This window comes from Carcharhinus amblyrhynchos, chromosome 15 (assembly GCF_965287045.1).
Source record: "Carcharhinus amblyrhynchos chromosome 15, sCarAmb.v2.hapA, whole genome shotgun sequence".
Classification (NCBI taxonomy): domain Eukaryota; kingdom Metazoa; phylum Chordata; class Chondrichthyes; order Carcharhiniformes; family Carcharhinidae; genus Carcharhinus; species Carcharhinus amblyrhynchos.
This window is the reverse complement of record NC_137338.1, coordinates 68,693,417-68,706,086: the sequence shown is the minus strand read 5'-3', so window position 1 is coordinate 68,706,086 and position 12,670 is coordinate 68,693,417. Positions and strand designations below refer to the sequence as shown.

The following is a 12,670-nucleotide window of genomic DNA, read 5'->3' as shown; positions in this document are numbered from 1 at the left end:
AGCAAACATTGGAAAGCTGACCGCAAAATATCTTCCGGTGTTTGAACGAAGCAGTGAACTTGACAGTGGAATAATAATGCAAAATGGCATAAAGTTGAAAGCTGGGTCACAGGGTAAAGAATTTTGAGAGTAGTAATCAGAGAGAAGTACCCATTTCTGACATCCTGTGCATTCAAGGTGAAGGCATACTTTGGTTCCACATATCTCTGTGAGAGGCTTTTTTCCAGATGGAAATCATCAACTAAGTCCAAGTATCACATTCACAGATGCCCATTTAATGGACTGCATGAGACTGGTTATCACAAATCACAACCTAAACATCACAGCACTCACAGACTGTGTGCAAGCACAGGTGTCACACTAAGAATAGATCAATGTTATGCACAGCATACATTTTTGGGAGTTTTAGTAAAGCATAATTTTTAAGAGTAGATTTTGTGCTGCATTTAGATTCTAAAAGGGACCTTGTGCTTAAAAGGTTTGGAGACCACTGTACTAAAGGAAGGATTACTGACCAAGTTACTGGGAGGATCCATACTCTAATTCAAATAGTTTCCTGGGATATTTTACCTCCAACAGGCAAATGGGTCTCAGTTTTGCAACAACAATGGAGGGTGAATTCAGAACAATTTATCCTCACATCAATATATAAAGCAGATGGAATAAATTCAACTGTGGAATAGTTGCCTTCATAATTATATATTGAGACTATTTCAGATTGATATGCTAAATGTTAACTTGCTATTAGCTTACTTAAATAAATGAATAAGTGTCTCTGCTAAAACCTAGAGACTACAGTACATTAAGTATTTGTGTACAAGTCTCCCACAGCATAGTTTTAGGCCACTGTGATTCAACTGTCATGCGGCCTATAAATTTACTTTCAATTTAAGTTCTTATTTCATCTGACAGATGTCAAGGGATTTCTTTAAAAATACTAATCTCAGAGGATTTTCACATTCCATTTGAGTATTTATAGCAACTGGGTTACTTCAAAAAGATCAGAAATTAAAGGCATGACTTTTATGAAAAATGTTTCTATCGGTTTCCATCTTCTAATTACAAAACCTTCTGTTTTTCCACTGTGTCTTTCAGAGGAAGGAAGAGATGCTATTCGAGTTTATTCTTACCAAGGAGACCATTCAAAATTCAGTGAGAATTGATGAGACAGCCATTGTTTAATCAGTGTTTTCCATTCCAACTCCCTCAAACTGCCTATATTCTCTACCTATTGCTACAAGCCCCCGATTCATAATCCACCTCCCCACGATTTCATTTCCCAAACCCAGCCTTTCCATTTCCTATGTTCTATGTCGACCTCCACCGATTCTGTGACACCTACACGCACGAGGAACACTTAAACAAAACTGTCATTAGTAAATACTTTAATTCATAGTCTAATACATTTTCTGAGCAAATTATAATTTTAAGCTTAATAACCAGAGATGAGAGGGGCAAAAATTAATGCTCACTGAAGATGATCCCTCCCTGACCCTCAAATCTCCAAGCAATAATTGTAATTTGAATTACCCTAGTCTTTTGGCCCTCTTGTCTAGTCAGGCAGATCATTCTGAATGGCTATCACTCATTGAGTAACAAATTTTCTCTCCAACTGGTCTTCAAAACTTGTTTTTTTACTGACTTCAATTTAAATTCCATTACAATACTTAGAACGCATTAAGAAAACAATCCAGGTTTGCCTCATGTTTAACATATATTTTAAAGAGTATTACGGTCAATCGTTCCCCCCACCCCTCCCCCCAACCTTAAGGATTACATTTTGTCCCTCCCACACCTTAAACACTTGGAACAGGTCTCATTTCTTTTATTTTGTTGCATCATGAGCAAAACTGCACACTGTATGCTCTACTGGATGACCAGTGCATTGTAAACAGAGGAGCAGGAAAAGACCATATGGCCCCTTGAATCTGTTCTGTGCCATACAATAAGATCATGGTCGATAGGAGTAGGAGTAGGAGTAGGCCATTCGCCCTTTTGAGTCTGCTCCACCATCCTTTATGATCATGGATGATCATCCAACTCAACAACCTGTTCCCACTTTCCCCCCAAACCCTTAGATTATAGTTCTTGGGACTTAAGGGATCAAACTCCTTCTTGAAAACATATAACGGTTTGGTCTCAACTGTTTTCTGTGGCAGTGAATTCCATAAGCTCACCACTCTCTGGGTGAAGAAATTTCTTCTATCTCAGTCTTAAATGGTTTACTCCGTATCCTTAGATTGTGATCCCTGGTTCTCCCCCACCATTGGGAACATCCTTCCTGCAGCCATTCTGTCTAATCCTGTTAGAATTTTATAGGTTTTCATGAGATCCCTTCTCATTTTTCTAAACTCTAGCAAATATAATCCTAACTGACTCAATCTCTCCGCATACATCAGTTCCGCCATCCAGAGGCATCAGTCTGGTAAATCTTTGCCACATTCCCTCTATAGCAAGAACTTCTTTCCTCTTTGGGTCACGATACCAAAACTGCACACAATATTCTCGGCGTGGTCTCTCCAAAGTCCTGTACAATTGCAACAACAGTAAAAGTCTGACAACACCAGGTTTTAAAACATCCTTGCTCCTGCACTTGAATCCTCGTGCTACGAAGGCTAATATACCATTTGCCTTCTACACTTCCTGCTACAACTGCATGCTTACTTTCAGTGACTAGTGTACAACGATATCCAGGTTTCATTACACATTCCCCTCTCCTAATCTATGGCCATTCAGATAATAATCTGCCTTCCTGATTTTGCTACCAAAGTGAATAACCTCACCTTCATCCACATCATACTACATTTGCCAAGCATTTACCCGCTCACTCAACTTGTCCAAATTACACTGAAGCATCTTTGCATCCTCTTCACAGCTCACCCTTCCATCCAGCTTTGTGTCATCTGCAAATTTGGAGATATCACATTTAGTTGCCTCATCTAAATCATTAATATACATTGTGAATAGTTGGGATCCTAGCACCAATGCCTGCAGTGCCCCATGCTGGCACAGTGGTTCACACTGCTGCCTCCTAGTGCCAGGGACAAGTGTTCAATTCCCGGCTTGGGTCACTGTCTGTGCTGAGTTTGCAGGTTCTCCCTGTGTCTATGTGATTTTTCTCTGGAAGCTCTGATTTCTTCCCACAGTCCAAAAGACGTGCTGGTTAGGAGGATTGGCCACACTAAATTCTCCCTCAGTGTACCCAAACAGGCACTGGAGTGTGGCAACTAGAAGATATTCACCGTAACTTAATTGCAGTGTTGGTGTAAATCTACTTGTGACAGTAATAAATAATTACTGCCAGCCACTTGGAAAAAGAACTGTTTATGTCTATTTTTTTTTCTATCCATCTCAGTACAATACCCCTAATCCCATGCACTTCAATTTTACAAGCTAATTTCTTGTTGAAAGCCTTCTGGAAGACCAAATAAACCACATCCACTGGTTCCCCCTCATCAGCATCACTTAATACATCCTTGAAGAATTCTAGTAGACTTGTCAGCATGATTTGCCTTTTGTGAATGCATGCTGACTCTGTCCAATCCATGAGTAAGTTCCACATACCTACCATTGCCCTATTTCCAGAATATTTTTGAATTGTAAAAATCAATAAAACCAGATTTAATATTTAGAATTGACCTAGCACTAACTGCTGTTTGCAGAAGTCCTAAACCTCTACCACCCTTCTGTGTCAAACTGGTTTCTAACTTCACTTCTGAAAGATTGGCATTTGCCTGATTCCCTTTTGTTACAGAATCATAGAATCCCTACAGTGTAGAAGGAGGCCTCTCGGCCCATTGAGTCCATTCTGACCAAAATCCCACCCAGGTCTCATTCCCATAACCCCCATATTCACCCTGCAAATTCCCCCTTACACTCGGGTTAATTTAGCATGGCCAATCAACCTGACCCACATATCTTCCAACTAATAACTCCGGCCTTCCACACCATCACATTTCCCTTTTTCATTTTCATCTCTCCACCTCTGACCTCTAACGTACAAAGATGTATGTTAGCTCTGTCCTCCCTCCACAGGTGCTGTCAGACCTGCTGAGATTTTGCAGCATTTTCTGTTTTGCTTTCTGATTTTGAATTTTTCCAGGAACACCAGTGGATTGTATTCTATATAGACCAACAACATCCTCAAGTACTGATCACATTACCTCACTAAACATTCAGTTTAACACTATCATGTTTAACCTCTACCACCTTTGCATCAACCCCACATGACAATTAAGATTTTAAGTCCAGCTTGCATGTGTTTACTTAAGAGTCTCAATCGTCTTACGAACTAGTGTCTTTTAGTACTCGTCAATTGAGTATTTTTTCCAATTCTGCAAAAGACATCTTTTTAAAATTTTACGTAGTATATACAGCTTGATTTTGATTTGATTTGATTTGTTGTCAGATATATTAACATACAGTGAAAAGTATTGTTTCTTGCATGCTATGCAGACAGCACATATCGTTCATAGAGAAGGAAATGAAAGAGTGCAGAATGTAGTGTTACAATCATAGCTAGGGTGTAGAGAAAGATCAATTTAATACTAGGTAAGTCCATTCAAAAGTCTGACAGCAGCAGGGAAGAAGCTGTTCTTGAGTCGGTTGGTACATGACCTCAGACTTCAGTATCTTTTTCCCAAAGGAAGAAGGTGGAAGCGAGAATGTCCGGGGTGCGTGGGGTCCTTAATTATGTTGGCTGCTTTGCCGAAGCAGCTGGAAGTGTAGACAGAGTCAATGGATGGGAGGCTGGTTTGCATGATGGATTGGGCTACATTCACAACTTTTTGGAGTTCCTTGGGCAGAACAGGAGACATACCAAACCGTGATACAACCAACAAGAATGCTTTCTATGGTGCATCTGTAAAAGTTGGTGAGAGTCATAGACGACATGCCAAATTTCCTTAGAGTCTTCTGAGAAAGTAAAGGTTGGTGGGCTTTCTTAACTATAGTGTCGACATGGGGAGACAGGACAGGTTGATGGTGATCTAGACATCAAAAAACTTGAAGCTCTCGGCCCTTTCTACTTCATCCCCATTGATGCAGTCAGGGGCATGTTCTCCTTTACACCTTCTGAAGTTGATGACAATCTCTTTTGAGATTGAGAGAGAGATTATTGTTGCCACACCAGTTCACCAGATTTTCTATCTCATTCCCGTATTCTGTCTCGTCGTTGTTTGAGATCTGACTCACTATGGTGGTGTCGTCAGCAAACTTGAAAATCGAAATGGAGAATTTGGCCACAGTCATAGGTGTATAAGGAGTATAGTAGGGGGCTGAGAACACAGCCTTAGCCTTGTGGGGCACTAGTGTTGACGATGATTGTGGAGGAGGTGCTGTTGCCTATCCTTACTGATTGTGGTCTGTGAGTAGGAAGTTCAGGATCCAGTTGCAGAGGGAGGTACCAAGGCCAGGCCACAGAGTTTGGAGATGAGTTTTGTGGGAACAATAGTGTTGAAGGCTGAGCTGTAGTCAATAAATAGGAGTCTCACATAGGTGTCCTTGTTATCTAGGTGTTCCAGGGTTGAGTGCAGGGCCAGGGAAATGACGTCTGCTGTGGATCTGTTGCGATGGTGGGCAAACTAGTGGATCCAGGTAGTCCGGGAGGCTGGAACTGATTTGTGCCATGACTTACCTTTCGAAGCACTTCATGATGATGGATGTCAGAGCCACCTGCTGATAGTCATTAAGGTATGCTGCTTGGTTTTTCTTAGATACTAGGATGATGGTCGTCTTCTTGAAGCAGGTAGAGACCTCAGATTGTTGTATCCATACCTTGGATACCAAGGTCCATATCTTGGTTTTGGATGCTTCATGTTTTTTTTAAATTGGTATTGGATTATGTTTAACTTGGGCCCTGGAATAGTATTTGTGATGGGCCCAAAAGTTTTATAATTTGTTTGGTTTGGTTAACTTTGTCAAAAGCAACATTACTGATTGCTGGTAAACCATCTGGCTTCTGCACACTGGTGACTATGATCTGGAATCCAAGGATAAATCCCTTCACTTCTGGAAGGGGCTATTTCCTTTGCCCTTCTTGAAAGCGAGGGCACTAAATTGTCACCAGGGTTTTCACTTTTAAAACAGTTTCCGTTCAGGTTCTTACTCCTGATCTCCATGTCTCTGTATATTTTTTATCTCCAAGTCTTTGAAAAAAGTTTTGACCGACCAAATATCTCTCTCCGTAACAAGTGAATTTACCTAACATTGCTTCAATTCAGAATCATTTTTCACTTTAAGTTCTTCTCCATGATTTAACTTTTTGGGTTTCTTTTCTGCAACATACAAGTTTAACAAATTCTTCTTTTCTACGAGCAGTCTGTTTTTCTGCTGAGTAAAATCTTCTTTAGTTGACTTGAGAGCTCAGAAAATTTGATTATCCTTTTTATTTAGTTCACACATTTTCTTAATTTTTTTGTTTTTCTTTCTCTCACTGGATTCAAGCAGTGTTTAATTCTATTCTAGGAAGAATTCTTAGCTCTTTGTTTTGAAGTTTTAATTTATATTCACAAATACATACTCATTCTCCCAGCTCAACAGAGTCAGTAATGGACTCAACTTTTCTGTGCTCCTTCAAAGCATTCCTTTCCTTTGCTCTGACATTAGTTTTGCTATCTGCCTTGCCACGCCTTGCTCATGTTTTTTCTGCATTTTTAATTCAGAAGACTTTAATTCACCTCCAACTGCTGTTAACTCTTTCTTTTCAGTCGGATAATCCTTTTAAATATGAGATATCGATGGAAACTGTTTACCTGTTTCTTTGTGTATGATTTACTTAGAAATGTGCCTTAGGAATGAGTCTTATAATTGTTGGTGTTGTTCCTAATTTGCCTATTGATGGTGTGGATATCTCATTCGGAAATAAGGCTTTGCCTTTTCTTAAACTGTTGCAGTCCATGAGGTGTAGGTACACACTGCTATAACTGTGCATTGGTAGTTTAGGGATTGGATGTTGAAAGTGGTGGATAGGGTGCCAATCTAGCGGGCTGCTTTGTCTTGGAGGGTGTCAAGTTTCTTGAATGTTCACGGAGCGGCACTCATCCAGGCAACAGGAGTGTATTCCATTATACTCCTGACTTGTGCCTTGTAGATGGTGGACAGGCTTTGGGGAGTCAGGAGGTGAGTTAGTCGCTGTAGAGTTCCCAGCATCTGACCTGCACTTGTAGCCACAGTATTCATATGGCTAGCCCAGTTCAATTTCTGGTCAATGTTAACCTCCAGGATGTTGATAGTGGGGAATTCAGAAAAGATGTACCATTGAATATCAAGGGAAGATGATTGGATTCTCTCTTGTTGGAGATGGTCATTGCCTGGCACTTGTGACGCGTGAATATTGCTTGTCATTTATCAACCCAAACCAGAATATTGTCACAGTCTTGCTGCATAGGGGCACAGACTGTTTTAGCATCTGAAGAGCTGTGAATGGTGCTGAACATTCTATAATGATCAGTAAACATTCCCACTTTTATCTTTCTAATGGAGGGAAGGTAACTGATGAAGTAGATGAAGTTGTTGGGGCCTAGGACATTACCCTGAGCAATTCTTGCAGTGATGTCCTAGCCTGAAATGATTGACCTCCAACAACCACAACCATCCTCCTTTGTACCAGGTATGACTCCAACCAGTAGAGAGTTTTCTCTCGATTCCCAGTGACCCCAGTTTGGCTAGGACTCCTAGCTCTCAAATGTGGCCATGATGTTAAGGGCAGTTACTGTCTCCTCACCACTGGAGTTCAGCTCATTGGTCCATGTTTGGACTAAGGCTGTAATGTGATCAGGAGCTGAATGAACCTGGTGAAAATGAAAGAATGAACAGTGACTTGAGGAAAACATATTTATGTATTGAGTTGTTACAATCTGGAATGCAGTGCCTAAGTGTGTGGTGGTGGTAGATGCAATCATGGTTTTCAGAGAAATGGATACTCCAGAACGGCACAGTGACACAATGGTTAGTACTGCTGCCTCACAGCACCAGGGACCCAGGTTCAATTCCAGTCTTGGGTGACTGCCTGTGCGGAGTTTGCACGTTCTCCCCATGTCTGGTGGGTTTTCTCCAGGTGCTCCAGTTTCCTCCCACAGTCCAAAGATGTGTAGATTAGGTTGGATTGACCACGCTAAATTTTCCCTCAGTGTCAGGGTAAATAGAGGGGTTACAGGCATAGGGCCTGAAGGGAATTGTTGTCAGTGCAGCCGAACGGCCTCCTTCTACACTGAAGGAATTCTATGATTAGTAGCTAAGGCAAAAAAGAATTACAGGGCTATGGGGGCAGAACAGGGGTTGGGACTAGCATCTTGCTTGTGCAGAGACCTTGCACAAGCATGATAGGCCAAATGGCCTCCTTCTGTAAACATTCTAATGTACCAGCCAGATGAATTACTAAAGTTCCCACCATGTATACGAAAGCTCTGAGAACACATGCAATAGAAAAAGCAGCCAGAAGAGGTAATCCAACAAGTAACCTGTAAATTTATGATCCCTTAAAAAAACTCTTGGGGTTGGGAGGATGGTCAATTTAACTTCATGTTCAGCTGTGAGAGGTTAACTCAAGTGTTTTGTCAGGAGTAGGCAGTTTGAGAGTGGTAATGCTGCCCTGAAATCAGCACTAGCTGACACCGATGCACTGCATGTTGGCGATGGCTGTCTGTTATGAAGGTGCAAGCCTCTCTATCAAAATCGCTTCTTGTTTACATCCTATCATTTGTGCATGCACATATCAGGCACCACGCAGCCTTATATGCTCCTAAAACAGGAGTTATGCAGCTTAGTTTAACTTTCTGAAAGTATTGTTCTTGTTGAGAGTTTTTACATTCGCAACTGGTGAGGTGATTTGAAGATAGTAGGGTAAATACTGTTACACAGACTATACTTCTGCTGTAAACACACAAAACATCTTGTCAAAGGCTCACAGTTATTAAAAAAATGTAACGTGGAAAACACAGAAGTCAATTTCTCCCCAAAAGAATCCCAATGACCAGATAGCCTATTTGCAGTCTTAACGATGTATTAATTACATGTTACTTCCTAATTATTCAGCAATTTAGCTGCAACAGATATGGATACAAATCCTAAAATAAGCAAAATACTGTGCATGCTGGAATCTGAAACAAGAGCAGACGAAGCTGAAATAACTGTGGTTAACTCTGTTTCTTTTCTGATAGGCATTGCCACACCTGCTGAGTTTTTTCAGCTTCCTCTTTTCTTGAAACAAATCCTCTCTGCTTTCCACTTACATTTATGCTTCAGTTTTCATCCTGATCAATTTGTCTTTTACAAAAAAGATCCCTCACTCTTCCTGCTTCTGATCACAATAAAGACCATCATATCCCACAAGGTGACCATCCGTTTAAGTTTTGAATCAGTACAGTCCTGTTTGGAAGTTTTGTGGTGTACAGGGTAGCACGCTGCCTCTGACCCAGAAGCTTCGAGCTCAAGTCCCACCCCAGGACTTGATTGCCAAAAGAAAGTGCATTCTTCATAAGGTCAATTAGCCTGAGTATCTATCTGCAAGACCTTTCCAATACATGCCAATGGCAAATGGTAAGAGTGGGAGAGATTCCTGGTTAGCCATGCTTGATGTGGAGTGGGCCTCTTCAAGCTATAAGTTTCTGGTGATAAGCTAGCAGCCTCTTCCAGGAAAAACTCAACATAGAATCAGATGAAGGTATGCCATGTGCACCATTGGGATGGGAACAGGAAGAAAAAACAGTCCTGTTTTCTGAATGGTAATTCTGATAATTGAAAATTGGACCAAAAATAAAAATCTAGTTTGCAATTACAGCAATTAAGAGGCGCACATGTGTGCAGTTGGGAATTACTCGCGAGACTGGTCCTGTCTGATATTGAGTAGGGTAACAGTTGTCAGCCTAATAACCTTTATATTAGTTCACCATGTCCAGTGTACACATATCCTGGTAAAATTCAATTAAATCCAATAAAATATGTCCTCATTTCTTTACTTGGGAGGATATCCTACAAATCTGCAACTCTAGGGAATGTTTCTCCTAATTTCAAGGTAATTTTAGTTTCTATCTTCTGAACATGTAGTTTGGGTCAAAGGGTCAGCTAATATCAGCTGCATCTTTCAATTTTAACAGCCTTGATCACTCCTCCCTTCATCATTAAGTGCTAGTTTGGATTCATGCAAAGATCTAGGATACCATTTCAGTGCACCATCAGAAGTGCATTCTTCTGAAAGCGATGTTTACAGTGAGGGTAGGTTGGCAATCATGGTCTTCCCTCAACCCACCAAGCTGACAAAATTCATCTGAAGGACAATAAACATAGATATGGGGTCAGTTTTCATTGATTGCTGTGGATCTGGAGTCACAAGTACCCATACCGCACTTGCAGAAGGATATATTGGCCTTGGAGGGAGTGCAGAGGAGGTTCACGAGGCTGATACCGGAGATGAGGGGGTTGGACTATGAAGAGAGACTAAATAGACTGGGTCTGTACTCATTGGAGTTTAGAAGGATAAGGGAGGATCTTATAGAGATGTATAAGATAATGAAGGGGATGGATGAGGTAGAGAGATTCTTCCCGCTCAGAAAGGATAGCAGGACTAGAGGGCACAGCCTCAAGATGGGGGGGGCAGTTTAGATCAGAGTTGAGGAGGAACTTCTTCACTCAAAGGGTGGTGAATCTCTGGAATTCTCTGCCCATTGAAGTGGTGGAGGCTGCCTCGCTAAATATATTGAACACACGGGTAGATAGGTTTTTGATAGACAAGGGAATTAAGGGTTATGGGGAGAAAGCGGGAAAGTGGAACTGATCCACTTCAGATCAGCCATGATCTTATTGAATGGCAGGGCAGGCTCGAAGGGCTAGATGGCCTAGTCCTGCTCCTATTTCTTACGTTCATACCAGTTGAGGACAACAGGTTTCCTTCCCTGAAGGATATTACTGATCCAGATGAGTTTTTACGGCAATCAACAACGTTTACGTGATCACGATTAGGCTTTTAATACACCATATATCATGGTGGGATTCACACCCAGGTCCCCCTTCCCCTGAGCATTACTCTGGGTCTCAAGATTACTAGTCCAGTGACCGTATCACTAAATTTTAAATTTTATTTGTCAGTCGCAAGTAGGCTTACATTAACACTGCAATGACTCCAATGCCACCATCTCCACAATTTCACCAGTCCTCACCCATTTACTGCTGAAACCCTTATCCATGCCTTTGTCACATTAAGTGCCTATTCTGATGCTCTCTTGACTGGACTGCCATCAGCCATCCTGCATAAACTTCAGAAAATTAAAAGCAAATTATTGCGGATGCAGATCAGGTGACAGGTGGGAAAGACGGGTTGCGGGGAGAGTTTGCCCTTGGATAAAAATATTTTTTGTGAATTAAACGAAGTGGTCAAGATGTAGGTGAATGTAAGCCAACATGTGCCACTAATAAGTAAACTTTAAAAACTTTTAACTATCGGCATCTTCTTTTTCAGTCCTTAACACTGCCATTAACACTTGGTTTGTCGTGAGTGCTAAACACCTTCTTCTGATCTCTCCTAGCTCCCACCTATCCCTGACCTTCTAGTTTGCTCCACCTGCTGCAGCTCCTCTTAAACAGCGTAAAAATCTATCACGTTTCTCCCTCTTTTTAGCTCTGAAGTCAAACAGTCAAAACACTAAATCTTGTTTTTTTCTCTCCACAGATGCTGTCAGACCTGATGATTTTTCCAGCATTTTCTGTTTTTAACTGTGCCTGTATCCTGTCCCACTCCCCATCATTTCAGTGGTTGATGACTCAAGTTAGCTTCCTGTCCTTATGCACTTCATATTTAACATTCTTATCCTATCAATAGTACAAAATGAGCCTGCACTTAGGTATAACTCCAATGCACTATCATTTCAATCATTGGTTATTTTATAAAGCCCACAAAGCTGTAGCTTTGTACCTATTCGCTGGCTCGCATCTGAATTATGGGGTATTTGGAGCAGCTATTATCTGTGCGTTTAATAAATACTCTGTTCTGTTAGCATTTTGTTATGTAACAGTCAGGTCATTATATGCCCTATTATGTAGCTGTAAACCTCCATCTGTTCTATAAAAGTTTCCACTAAAAATTTCAGAAGAAAATACTTATTTAGTTTTACAAAAATGAGGAGGATAATGAAAAATAAAGCAAATATTTAACCCAAACAAAGCATCATGACATTGAAACCTAGATGGTCAGCTCATTCATGGAAGTAGATAATTTGATGTCTTTATTTACTGAATAAGTTTTCATGTCATTCAGTAATTTTCTCAATATGCAATAGGTTTTGTGAACAGCAGGTGTCAAACACTAAACAAAGGCTCACAAACAAGCAGAATGGAAAGCTGCAAGTCAGTATGAAGTACCAAAGATGTTGACTGCGCAGTCTTACAGGCTAATGTGAAACTACTTTAAGAGGTTCTCATTTGGTCACACAAGACTAGCACTTGGGGAACCCGAAAGCATAACTGGAACATAAATGCACCAAATATTATCTGGTCAACTGTTGCACCGAGGCCATTAAGTCAAGGTTTAAAAAAAGCAACTTGCACAGGTTCTTTGCGCCTATCCCCTCTGGTGAACATGAAAAATCACAATGATCACCTACATTCTGCCTGAAAGCAATATTGCTGATAGAGGTTATATGATCATTATCACATTGCCCTTCTGTGGATATCGTTGTGT

The 12,670-nt window shown here is 40.9% G+C and overlaps 1 protein-coding gene across 3 annotated transcripts in view; it reads right to left on the bottom strand.

Annotated features, from left to right (window-relative positions):
- dgkh (diacylglycerol kinase, eta) overlaps nt 1-12,670 on the bottom strand; it is a 522,666-nt gene that overhangs the window by 273,196 nt on the left and 236,800 nt on the right. The window lies entirely within an intron of this gene.